The sequence below is a fragment of the Microtus pennsylvanicus genome, chromosome 7 (assembly GCF_037038515.1).
Source record: "Microtus pennsylvanicus isolate mMicPen1 chromosome 7, mMicPen1.hap1, whole genome shotgun sequence".
NCBI classification, from domain to species: domain Eukaryota; kingdom Metazoa; phylum Chordata; class Mammalia; order Rodentia; family Cricetidae; genus Microtus; species Microtus pennsylvanicus.
Window position 1 is genome coordinate 124,279,095 of NC_134585.1, and position 13,868 is coordinate 124,292,962.

General features: G+C 46.9%; 1 non-coding gene across 1 annotated transcript; it reads right to left on the bottom strand.

Annotated features, from left to right (window-relative positions):
* Positions 1–3,263: 3,263 nt before the first annotated feature.
* On the bottom strand, positions 3,264–3,382 carry LOC142855209 (5S ribosomal RNA). Its single transcript, XR_012911472.1, has one exon. It is a non-coding gene; the product is annotated as a 5S ribosomal RNA (ribosomal RNA).
* Between the last annotated feature and the right edge of the window lie 10,486 nt (positions 3,383–13,868).

The following is a 13,868-nucleotide window of genomic DNA, read 5'->3' on the forward strand; positions in this document are numbered from 1 at the left end:
TATCATGTCTTTCATTGAATATATATATGTATGTCTATATATGTCTATATGATTAATGTTTAAGTTTTTCACAATGAACAATGAATTTTTCCTGAAGTGACATTTGAAGTTTCCAGGAAGAAGATGGGGCCCCACAAAAACAACTCTACCTGGTTGATATGACGTCATGATACTGATAGCACTACTACAAGACCTGTTTTGGATACTAGCTGCACAAGACGATCCCAACTTGGTTAGCTGAAATGGTGCACATCTTGTACAACATTCTGGCCAGACCTCCACAAAATACTCAGAGACTATTTGCAATTTTAAAAGACATTGATCTTGAAATTTAACCATCATTTTACTTTCACAGGATCCCCCAGAAAGAACGTCACCCCCGTGACAGCTGGAAGTAATTCTAGAGGACGACGTCCCCTCTCCCAGTAAAGTTTACCCCGGGGTTTAGGGACATCATTTAGGGGTTGGGAGGTTGGGGGAGGAATTTTATAAGCTCAGGGATCATTTTGAAAAAAAAAAGAGGGAATGATGGGATAATAGATTTATAATTGTGAGTTACTGCTCTTAGACAAATATATTGGTATCGATTCTTGTATATTGATACAAAGTTTAATTATATTGACTATTGTATGCATGCATGTTTCTATCTCTGTTTAAAACATTTTTTATGTATTGACATATATTGTATTGATAAATATATATTGTATATATTTACCATATTGCAGTGTACATTTCTACCTCTGATTAAGATACTTATATAATGTTTGTGTATTGATATATATTTACCATATTGCAATGTATATTTGTACAGTGTTTATATTTGGCCATCATTATCCTCATTTGTTACACAGTTGTTTATTGTCTTAGTCTTTAAGTTAGATAGATATTGAGAATTATATAGATAAATAGTCATCTAAGTTTGTCATTTATAATTAGACTAATCAGGTTCCCTAGATATATAGAGATTATACTCAGTATAGATAGATAATCTTCAACCTCTTCAAAGAGCTGTAGAAAATGGCCTTTAATCTAACTCAGAGTTTTGTGATAGGGAGACACAATTGCTCCTGGCAACACCGCTCTATTCCCGAGAGAATGTTGAGCACCAAAGACACTCCACCTGGAGCCTTTCTATTTGGCAGAACTGGCCTTTGGGCAAAGAAATGCCCATACCTGAACCACTGACAGAGATACAGAGTGTGCATCAATGGATAAAACAGGACTGTCATATCCTGCCAAGACAGGGTAAGATAGTTTTGAAAAGTTCCTTGCCTTTAATAATGGTATGTCAGTTATGTTAGGCCTTAGCCAAAGTTGGTTGACTCAACATTGCAAACGAGACTTTGGGTGATTGCCCAGGTAGTCAGTTGTCTCTGTCAATTGTTGCACATTTTTGGATATATCTCGTTTGTTAAGTAATATTTATTCCCTTCTCAGATCTTTGACGGAGTTGAAGATTATATAATTGTAGTTACTCTCTACATTATTTAGACTCCTTGAGATAGAATGTTTAGCAAAACTTTTGTTCTCAATATTGTTTGTTATATTTATTATTTGTTATTATTGTATATAGTTGTATTTGGTTTAGTTCTGTCTTATTTAGACAAAAAGGGAGATGTAGGGATAAGTCCCGCCCCTTAGGGGGCGTGTTCGCCTCGGGCTAATGTTTGCCTATAAATTTGGCTAGCGTGCTCCCAGCCGTTACTTCTGCTTTCCTGGTCTCCGCGGGAACGGTGGTTCTGCAAGTCTATTTAGCCATTAAAGCTGTATATATATTTTTACAATCTGTCTGCATTCGTTTACGCCGTTACAACTTGGAATAATGTTCAATGGCTGAATCAAGTGTGTCACGGCTGTGGCCAAACTCTAGACCTGAATATGGTGGCCACCAAGTACCACATATACTGTCTGATTAGATTGTTTGTTTGTTTGGGGGTTGTTTGTTTTTATTGTTGGTTTTATTTGGCTAAGTTGACACAAGCTAAGGATCTTCTAGTGAGAAGGATTGAGGAATTACCTCCATCCGATTGGCCTGTAGGCAATTCTGTGAGGGCAGTTTCTCTTCTTTCTTTGTTTTATTTTTGAGACAGATCTTGCTATAGAGCCATGTTTGAGCTGGAACTCACCATGTAGTCCAGGATCCAACTGCCTCTGCCAAGTGCTAGGATTTGAAGTGTGGCCCCCATTCCCAGACCACATTTTCTTGATTAATGATCGATGTGGGGGAGGTCAGACCACAGAGGAGAGTGCCACACCTGGGCAGGTGATCCTGCGTTGTATAAAAAGGCAGCTAAGTGAGCCATGAGGAAGCAAGCCAGTAAGCAGTGGTCCTCCATGGCCTCTGCTTCAATTCCTGCTTTGAATTTCTGCCCTGACTTTCCTCAGTAATGGAGCAAGACCTGGGAGTTATAAGATGAAATAACCCTTTCCCTTCCAAGTTGCTTTTGGTCACTGTGATGGTTTGAAAGCAAATGGCCCCCAAAGAGAGTGGCCTTATCAGGAGGTGTGACTTTGTTGGAGTAGATACGGCCCTGTTGGAAGAAGTGTGTCACTGTGGGGTGGGCTTTGAGGCCTCACTTCTGCTCACATCCAGTACGCAATTGCTTCTGTTGCCTGTGGGTCAGTTTCTTCTCCAGCACCATGTCTGCCTGCATGCCACCATGAAAACAATGGACTAAACCTCTGAACTGTAAGCCAGCCCCAATAAATGTTTTCCTTTATAAAAGTTGCTGTGGTCATAGTGTCTCGTCACAGCAACAGAGACCCTAACTAAGACGGTCATGGTGTGTATCATAACAACAGAAACCTCACTAGGATGAACATCCTCAAAGAGGTTTCCAGGCTTCCCCCACCAGGCACACGAGGGAAGACTGGAAGCGTGAAGGGGGCACAGTAGTGGTGCTGGGGCACAGAGTGACTGCTGGGTCAAGGGTAGGCCAGCTATTGCTTTCAACACCTGCCCATAGGGGTACCACCCTCCAAAGAGAGTGGGCAATCTCCTTTGGCTGGGGCAGGCTGGTCTGGAGGACTCAAAGGCACAGGCTTGCTTCCCTGCCCCCTGAGCCTCATCCCAGGAAGACCGCAGCCAAGAGAGACCAACCACAGTGTCAGGAGGGGGACCACCAAAGGGTAGTCAAAAGGCAGGAGAACCCTTTCACAGAGTGAAGCCAACATTCATTCTGCTGCCTCTCTCCCAGGGCCCAAGCCTTGACTAGCAAATAAAGAACTTTCTTTTATTTGTTTTATTTATTTATTTTAAAAAGCCTATACAGCACCCGGTATTCCCAGGCGGTCTCCCATCCAAGTACTAACAAGGCCCGACCCTGCTTAGCTTCCGAGATCAGATGAGATCAGGCGCGTTCAGGGTGGTATGGCCATAGACTATTTGTTTTATTTTTGAGACAAACTAACCTCTAACTCACTGTCCTCCTGCCTCAGCGTCCCTAGGGCTGGAATTACAAGGGTGCACATCACACCTGACTCTGGGGAAAGTGCTTCTGAATGGGACTGGAGACCACAGTGTCCTCTACATTTGTAGTACGGGGGCCCACACATGCTAAACCACTACACATTACTTTTCTATATCCCAAAATGTCCAGAACATTCTGAAAAATGCCAAGAATGATATCATGAGACAAGAGAAGGCAAAATAGCAGGGCATTATTGCAGGCAGTGGGCAGAGATGTCTGAACCTGGTATGACCTTTCCCCTACCCAGTGCTCCGTCTCTTCACCTAGAAGTTATAGGGCTGGGGGCTCAGGAGAGGTGGCTGGTTCGTAAGAGCACTTGCTGCTTGGATTCAGCTCTCAGCACCCATGTAATTCACAACTACCTGTAACTCCAGTGCCCCTAGAATTTGACTTGCAGGTAGTTGTGAGCCAGTCACTATATGGGGTGCTGGGAGCAGAACCCAGGAAGAGCAGCCAGGGCTCTTGATAGCTCCATCCCAGCTGATCTTTTTTAATTTGTTAGTATACAAAGACATAGGTTTTGTTGAGAGATTTTGAAAAATATATATCATTATATTTTGTTCTCATTTGTGTGATACACACACACACACACACACACACACACACACACACACACTGTTCTCTTCTCCCTCTTGCCAGTGCTAACTTCATTAGCTTGATAGATGCTTGGGAGTTAACTAAAGCACTCTTCTAGGTGTGTCTGGGAAGAGGCATCTATAAGAAAAGGCCAGGTGGTGGTGCACACCTTTAAACCCAGCACTCGGGAGGCAGAGGCAGGTGGATCTCTGTGAGTTCGAGGCCAGCCATGTCTACAATAGCTCGTTCCAGTACAGGCTCCAAAGCTACAGAATAACAAAGCTGTCTTGAAAAACAAAAAACAAAACAAAAAGACTGGGAGCTAGATGGGACAAAATGGGAAGGGGAAGGAAGCCTACTGAGCACTAAATTCTATCCTGTGTGGGTGCCTTGGCTACAGCTGTCACTCAAGTACATCAGCCTAGCTCCTTCTACCGTTCATCCTGGACTGAACCTATACCTATCGTTGCTCTCTCTCTCTCTCTCTCTCTTTCTCTCTCTCTCTCTCTCTCTCTCTCTCTCTGTGTGTGTGTGTGTGTGTGTGACTTTTTCATGTGTATGAGTGTTTTGCCTGTATGTATGTCTGTGAACTGTAAGTACGCCTGATATCTGAAGAGGCCAGAAGAAGGCATTAAATCCCCTGAAACTGGACTTACAGATGGTTTTGAAACTCAAGTCTTCCGGAAGAGCAACAAGTGCTCTTAACCAATGAAGCATTGATACAGGCCCTCTCTTACTGGCTTTTGTTTGTTCTTAGGCTTGTTTGTTTGTTTGTATTTTGAGACAGGATCTCTGTGAGTTTCAGGGCAGCCAGACTACATCTAGCTCCCAGCTTTTTGGATAGTGCCTCCTTCCAGACAGACGCGCCTGGAAGTGTGCTTTAGTTAACTCCCAAGCATCTCTCGAGGTAATGAAGTTAAGGAATTGGGCTGGCAAGAGGGAGCAGTGGAGGTGGGGGCACGACAAATGAGAACAAAGTATAACGATATATCTGTGTCAAAATTCTCAATGAAACCTATTTCTTTGTATACTAACAAATTTTTAAAAACCAACAAACAAAAACCCCAGCTGTGTTTTAGAGAGCTGCCGCCAGAGGGAGAGAGAAGCCTGTTTGGAAATCGGTTCAGGGAGCAGGCATCTACCTCGCCGGGAGACTGGAGACCCTCTATTCTCTCTCCCCGTCCTGGTCCCGCCCCGGGCAATCCTCAGAACGGGCTTTAGACCCCAGCAAGACCGGAAGCTGCAGAAAAAAAGCGGGCGAATAGCGAGGGATGAGCCTAGGGCTGCAGCCAAGCCCGGTGGCTTACTCTGCTGGCCTGCAGAGCCTCGCTCAACTAGCAGGGAGACCCGAGGGCCGCTGGGTGCCGAGCAGCTGAGGGGAGGGGGCGTCCCAGTTACTTCCCTAGAGAAACCTAAACTCACGACTTTCCAGGCCTGGGCGGGGCCAGGAGTGGGGACTGTGCCCTAACCCGCAGGGGCTGTTGTGGGTCCCCACCGCGGGGTGGGAAGAAGGAGGGAAGACCGGAGTCGGCAGGAACAATGCTGGCTCCCTGCCAGGAGCAGTGAATTGAATGGGGATTAAGTAAAGAGTAGGGCTGGGAAAGAGAAGACAAAGAGAAAAGGGAAAGTGGAGAAAATATCTAATCGTCTGCACGCCTTTCTTCCCGGTCCTCCCAGTTTCATCCCACTGAGGAGCTGAACCTTTGAACTAAAGTTAGCCTTTAGAAAGGACTGCAAATGTTTTGGAAATTTCAAACACTTTGGAAGGCGGTGGAAAGTCCTAGGCATCGGCTGAGCTATGGGGCTTGTTCTTGCCCCAAGATGGAGTGCTAGGCCTGACTGGGCCTTTCCGTCTGTTTCCACAGTTCTTGCTGATCTCGGAGAGTCGGGGTCTGTTAATGAGAAAGATGCCTGAAGAATGGTCTCAGTGAAAGACTTTAGCCTCTATCCGCCGCTCCGAGGAAGGGGCAAAACGAGAGTCAGGCATGGCACGGGGAACTTACCAGAGGCTGGCAGAGCAGAGAGGGGGCTCACCGTTCAGCAGCACCAGGTGCGCGCCCAGCAGGCCCCCCGGGAGAGGAGAGGGTGGACGTCTTTGCCAGGCCCTCGGGAGCCATTATTTCACAGGGTAGAGGGGAAGTCGAGTCAGCAAGTGCCCGCTCTGACACCAGTGCATCAGGCTAGCCTTCCCCAGTCGTCCCTCTCAGGCAGGGCCAGGGAAAGGTGGCTTTTGCTTAGCAGAAGTCAGTGCCAGCTTCAGATTCCTCCTGAATCATCAGCTGGGTGATTCCCCCTTCAGCACGGGACTGCACGGGTGTGGCGTCCACAGTCAGGGACTTGCTGAGAATGACCAACATGCCTTTCCACCCCAAAAAAGTCCTCCCCTTGTTGGAGGGGAAGGAGATGGAGGGGGGTGTCTACTGCATCTTTGGAACCAAGCTGGTTTATTCTGGACCATGTAATATCACCCACGTGACCCAGGGTTTTCCTGACATCTGAGTGACCCCACCACACACTGGCTGTGTCCTTAAGTCCTTACTCTCTCTTTTTTTTTTTTTTTCAACATAAAGGAAAAGCAGAATCCTGGGATCCCTTTCTTCTGGGACGCTGTTCTCTGGTTCTCTGACCGCACTGCTGGGAACAGAATCTGGGCTGCTGGGATCTGAGTCACCAGCTGGAGCCCCAGCCTAGCCTGACACACTGGCTTACCTCAAGGGGTGGAGTTGGGACCTGGCTAGTCACTGCTCAACACCTAACACCCCCAGATGCTTCTAGAGCATCCTCTGTCTGCTGCTCTAGTACTCCCCCACCATGGCCAGATCCCTAGGAGAATTTGAGAGAGGAACAAGGAGGGGGGTCCTGAGGTTTTAGGTGCCTGACAAAGTCAGGGGCTGGAGAGATTTTTTTTTTTATTGAAAAAAAAATTCTGCCTCCTCCCAGCCTCCCATTTCCCTCCCTCTCCAGTCCGAAGAGCAGTCAGAGTTCCCTGCCCTGTAGAAAGTCCAAGGTCCTCCCCCCTCCATCCAGGTCTAGGAAGGTGAACATCCCAACTGGCTAGGCTCCCAGGCTGGAGAGATTTTTGACGAGGAAGAAGAAAACCCGGAGCTGACCTTTTCCCTGAGGAGTGAGGGATGGTGTTCAAAGGCTAAGAAAGAGGCCAGGGTGTCATGGGAAATGAATGGCTCATGAAGAGACCAAGGGGGCTGGGGTTAAGTGAGGTCAGCTCTTCAGGCCAGCGGCTGTGCAAGGGTGCCCTGCCTGCTCAGGGGAGCAGTTGATTGGAGCAGCTGTGGGAAGCTGGGAAGGGGCTATAAGGAGGTCAAGCAGCTAATGAGGACAGGGGTAGCCAGAAGCAGAGCCAGAAGCAGCTTCTGGGCATTCAAGGGAAAGCCGAGGGAGGGCGCTGCCTCTTCCCACCTGCTCTAAAGAGAATATGGGTTCCAGGAAGAGGTGAGGTAGACACCAGCAGGTACTTCGGTAGTAGAGAAAAGGGCTTACCCTGGGCAGGGCACTATGGGTAAGGTGAAGTAAGTAAGGCCACTGTTGGGTGGAGTGTGGTGGGAGTTCTCACAGCTGTAGGGTGCTGTCACAGGTGCAGTTGACCTGACTGGTTTCTGTGGTGGCCTGGAAAGAGCCTAAGATCCTTATCCAGGCAGGAACAGAACTGGTTTCTCGACTAGCAGCGCCAACAGGGAAAAACCAAGAGGAAGCCAGGAGGTCAGAAGGGCAGTGCCAGGCCCAAAGGAGGATGAGAAGACCTGCACAGGGCACCCTTTCCAGTAGCTTCTGCAGGGGCTTCTCTCTGCCTTACTGGCCCCTGCTTCCTATAACTGAACACTTTCTCTGTAGCCACACCCCCACCCTGTCCCCTGTCCTGCTCAAGCAGGACAGATGGCCCAGCCTGGAGAAACACCTGGTTGGACTCAGCCCATTCCCCAATTCTCACCAACACTAAAGCGCCTTCAGAGAAGGAAAGAACACCTCCACCCCTTCTGGACCTCCTGAGAGCAGTGCCCTTTTTTCTAAACCACAAAGGCTCTGACATCCAGTCCCATCCATCTTGGCCATAAGCTCTTTGTCAGGCCCTGGGGTCATAGGACCTGGCCCTTCCTTCCCCCGCCTGCCCCTCTGGAAAATCTCAGTCCTCTGCAGGCCAGATCCCCTTACTTTCTCTTACCCTCATCTTCCTGTCAAGTTTTCTCTTATTCTTTGACTTTTTCTCCCTCTCCTTCTATTTTCTGCTTCTCCTTCTAGGTCATGTGTACATGTATGTGTGTGTATATGTGCATGTGTATGTGTGCGCGGGCGCGCGCAATTCTTCCCATACTTCCCCCACCCTACCACTTTTTTTTTTTTTCGGTTTTTCTAGACAGGGTTTCTCTGTAGCTTTGGAGCCTGTCCTGGAACTAGCTCTTGTAGACCAGGCTGGTCTCGAACTCACAGAGCTCCGCCTGCCTCTGCCTCCCGAGTGCTGGGGTTAAAGGCGTGCGCCACCACCGCCCGGCAGCCTGCCACTCTTTATTTCTCATGACTTCCTGACTCTAGCTCCGCTTTCCGGCCTGTGGGCTCATCTACCTTGGTCATCAACATCACACGTGATACTGCTGTCTGGTGTTGTATGATTCTGGGGACCTAAGAGGTCCACCAAGCCCTGTTCTGGATCTTCTCTGAGCTCTTCATCTGTGCCCCACGATCTCTAAGTTTTGTCATTAATGGAGCCCTTCCTTAATTTCAAGCTCCTGTCTCTTGAAGGGCAGAAACAGAAGGGTTTGGCTCCACTTCTCGCCTGACTGCCAGTGCCCGGCAGTATCCTTGCCATCTCCTCACACAGGCCTCTTTCCCTTCCCTTGTCTCTGTCCTTTCTCTTTCTGGCTTCCTGGATGCCATTTTGTTTGAGGCACTCTGCCGTCTTGGTCCTCCTATGATTGAAGTCTTGGAAATTTGGGTTTCAGAGAGAAAAAGGCCGTACCAGAATCTCATCTCAGGGAAGTGGTAGTGGAGGGCCCCTTTGAGGGCCTTGTTCCCAGCAGCTCTGTTGAGTAAGGAAGACTTACTCAGGTAAGGTGGGGAAAAGAGGCTCTGCTGCTGCAGCAGGGCAGGAAGCTGGAGTGTCAGGGGGAACACCCTAACCAGGACTGTACCGTCCCTGTGTCCCTAGCTCTCACAGAGCCCCGGGAAAGGGCCAGAGGGACAAACCGCATAGCTCTCAGGAAGTGCATGACCCTGAGGAGCCTATAATCAGACCACTGAGCTCCAGACCCCAGAACCAATGGCAGGCAGAGGAGAGGCCATATTGAAGGCTGAGGACAAGGTAGGAAGAAAGAAAGAAACTAAAGCTTGGAGCTGAGCTGTGAACTCCAGCAAGAAGCCAGAGGGAGAAGGACCCTATTTGTTTGTTTGTTTTGTTTTGTTTGTTTGGTTTTTGAGACAGGGTTTCTCTGTACAGTCCTTGCTGTCCTGGAACTCACTCTGTAGACCAAGCTGGCCTCGAGCTCACAGAGATTCCCCTGCATCTGAGTGCTGGGAGAGAAAGATCCTTTTTGCAGCCAGTTCTCAACAGAATTTTTTTTTTAATTTGGGAAAACGTAAAAGACAGGTGTCCCAAGGCCATCCTCAGTAAACACACCTCTCCAATTCATCCCATCTGCAGAGAGAATCCACATTCTCTACTATACTTTTCTCTACCTTGGACCCAAACATTGCACCAGGCTCTTCCATTTCTCTAACCTCCAATTCCTCCTAGGAGCAAAATCAAACACCTAAAACCCGTTTCAAAGCCTGTACCTGGCCCCAAATCACCCTGACCTTCTAGGAAAGGAAGCAATGGAGATTAAAATGACAATACCAACTGAGAAGAAGGCTGTTGCACTACCCAGAACCAAGCTAGGGAGACACACAGAGGGACTACAGGTGGATAAGATTACAAGCCTTCTTAAAGGAGCTGAATGCAGAAAGGGTAAGGGCCACTTAAAGGTCATCTAATACTGGTTTATATTTCCTTTTGGACATGAAGAGGTAGCTACGGTAATTATTGTTTTATTTAGTCTGATTTGTTTCTGGTTTTGGAATGCGGGTGATGGAACCTAGGCTTTGTACATATTGAATATGTGCTCTGTTGCCGACCTGCAACCCCTTGCTAAAATAATAACATTTTGAAGATTTCCATAGAATTATGCAGAGTGAATCAGAGAAGTAGAAACCCCCTCTTTTGACGTTCTGAGAAATATGATATGCTTCATTCAGTGTTAGTGTATGGGTTGGCCAAAAGAGCAGTGTTTCGTGTATTTATTAGTGTGTGGTGTGAGCAAGGTTTGAGCATCCCATGGCACACAATGTCAGAGGACAACATTCAGAAGCTGGTTCTTCCACTGTGGATTCCAGGGACCAAACTCGGGTTGCCAAGTCTTCGCGGCGATTGTTTTCACCTGTTGAGCTTTTTCATTAGCCTTTTTTGTTTTGGAACTTTTTAAAATTTATTTATTAAAGATTTCTGCCTCCTTCCCTCCACCGCCTCCCATTTCCCCCCTTCCCCCAATCAAGTCCCCCTCCCTCATCAGCCTGAAGAGCAATCAGGGTTCCCTGCCCTGTGGGAAGTCCAAGGACCACCCACCTCCATCCAGATCTATTAAGGTGAACATCCAAGCTGCCTAGGCTCCCACAAAGCCAATACGTGCAGTAGGATCAAAAACCCATTGCCATTGTTCTTGAGTTCTCAGTAGTCCTCATTGTCCACTATGTTCAGTGAGTCCGGTTTTATCCCATGCTTTTTCAGACCCAGGCCAGCTGGCCTTGGTGAGTTCCCAATAGAACATCCCCATTGCCTCAGTGTGTGGGTGCACCCCTCGCGGTCCTGAGTTCCTTGCTTGTGCTTTCTCTCCTTCTGCTCCTGATTTGGACCTTGAGATTTCAGTCCTGTGCTCCAATGTGGGTCTCTGTCTCCTTTCATCGCCTGATGAAGATTAATATCCAGGAGGATGACTATATGTTTTTCTTTGGGTTCACCTTCTTATTTAGCTTCTCTAGGATCACGAATTATAGGCTCAATGTCCTTTATTTATGGCTAGAAACCAAATATGAGTGAGTACATCCCATCTTCCTCTTTTTGGGTCTGGCTTACTTCACTCAGGATAGTGTTTTCTATTTCCGTCCATTTGCATGCAAAATTAAAGAAGTCATTGTTTTTTACTGCTGAGTAATACTCTAATATGTATATATTCCATACTTTCTTCATCCATTCTTCCATTGAAGGGCATCTAGGTTGTTTCCAGGTTCTGGCTATAACAAAGAATGCTGCTATGAACATAGTAGAGCATATACTTTTGTTGTATAATAGGGCATCTCTTGGGTATATTCCCAAGAGTGGTATTGCTGGGTCCAGGGGTAGGTTGATCCCAAATTTCCTGAGAAACCTCCACACTGCTTTTTTTCAAATGTTTTTGAGACAGAGTCATTCTGTGTAGCCCTGGCTGTCCTGGAATTCCCTGTGTAGAGCAGGATAGCCTCTGACTTGGAGTCATTGCTTCTGCCTTAGCGTCCCATACACCAGGAACTCAGCTGTGCATTGTTAAGCTTAGTTGAACTCATCATTTTTGGTTTAGTTTTATTATGGCCGAGTTTCAAGTATCCTAAGCTGGCTTCGAACCCCTGATCCTCCTGCCGGCACCCCCAGCACCATCAGGTCCGGCTCTAAACCATTATTTTTTGAAAACTTCCCATTGCTAAGCGCTTCATGAGATTCTTTTATACGTTTTTTTATTGATATTTATTGAGCTCTACATTTTCCTCTGTTCCTCTCCCTGCCTCTCCCCTCCCCCCTTCAGCCCTACCCTAAGGTCCCCATGCTCCCAGTTTACTCAGGAGATCTTGTCTTTTTCTACTTTCTACTTCCCATGTAGATTAGATCTATGTAAGTCTCTCTTAGTGTCCTCATTGTTGTCTAGGTTCTCTGGGATTGTGGTTTGTAGGCTGGCTTTCTTTGCTTTATGTTTTAAAATCACCTATGAGTGAGTACATGTGATAATTGTCTTTCTGGGTCTGGATTACCTCAATCAATATCATGGGGTTTTGTTTGTTTGTTTGTTTTTTGTTTTTTTTTATTTTTATTTTCGAGACAGGGTTTCTCCATAGCTTTTGGTTCCTGTCCTGGAACTAGCTCTTCTAGACCAGGCTGGCCTCCAACTCACAGAGATCCTCCTGCCTCTGCCTCCCGAGTGCTGGGATTAAAGGCGTGCGCCACCACCGCCTGGCCAATATCATGTTTTCTAGCTCCATCCATTTTCCTGCAAAATTCAAATTGTTGTTTTTTTTTCTGCTGTGTAGTACTCCATTGGGTAAATGTACCACATTTTCCTTATCCATTCTCTGGCTGAGGGGCATTTAGGTTGTTTCCAGGTTCTGGCTATGACAAACAATGCTGCTATGAACATAGTTGAGCACATGTCCTTGTGACACAATTGAGCATCCTTTGGATATATACCCAAAAGTGATACTGCTGGGTCTTGAGGAAGGTTGTTTTCTTATTTTCTGAGAAATTGCCATACTGATATCCAAAGGGGCTGTAACAGCTTGCATTCCCACCAGCAATGCAGAAGTGTTCCCTTTCCCCCACAACCTCTCCAGCATAAGTTGTCATCAGTGTTTTTGATTTTGTCCATTTTTACAGATGTAAGATGGAATCTCAGAGTTGTTTTGATTTGCATTTCTCATGAGATTTTCTTTAACTCTAGCACCTTGTGAGTGTTTATAAACACTGCTTTGTGGATTAGAAACTGTGGAATCATAGTGACCTTCTTCATTGGAAAAAAAATGCCTTTCTACCCTTTGGGTTTCTGAGGAATGATCAGTATCCCACCTGTTCCTTGGCCGTGTGTGATTCATGTCCAGCTATGACCCACCACTAGACCTGTGCCCTGTTGATAGCGACTGACCCCAGGACAGTCCTGCAGTCTAATCAGAGCCTAATCAAGGCTTCCGATGTGAAGAGATGAACCGGGTAGAGAATGTCTCTGTCCGTGTCCCAGGCTGTGACTCTGTAAGCTTGGCTGCATCTGGAGCTCATTTTGATGAGGTCAAGGTTGAGTGTGGACAGAGCAAATACTCAAGATAGAGGAATAAGGAGGGCAGCGACAGTCTTTGAGACTTTGGACCCAGGGAGAATTTACTAGTACATAAGCCAGACATCATGCAAGTTTGTGGGGTTTGGTTTGGGCTTTGTGGTGGGGGGGGGGTGGAACATGCTAGGCAAGTGTTCTGCCACTAAACTACAGTGCAAACCTCAACTGTACTAGGGATAAAACTCAGGGCATACTACTAGGCAAGTATTCTAGTACTATGCAAGCTGTGTCCAGTCCTGAGTTGTTTTTGTCTTTGGTGGCGGTGGTGATGTATGTTTGTTTGTGTTTGAGCGTGTGTGTCCGCACACGTGGGTATGAAAACAGACACATACCATGTCACAAGTGGAGGTCAGAGGATAACCTCAGGTGTCAGTTCTTGCCTTCCGCTTTGTTTGAAATAGGTTCTCTTGTTCATCACTCTGTCCACCCGTCTAGCCCATGAGCCCCCAGGGAAGCCTTTGTCTGCCTCCTACCTCCCTGAAAGAATGCTACTACATCTAGCTATACCATCCCCAGCTATGCCATGTGAGTTCTAAGGATCCAAACTTGAGTACTCATGCTTGCATAACACGCACTTACTCGCTAAGCCATCTCCCCAGCTCTGTCATTGTTCTTTTGAGATGGGAGTCACACTGTACTAGGCTGGTTTTGAACTCACTGACTGCTACAGTCTCCCGCATGCTGGGATTAAAAGTATAAGCTACTATGC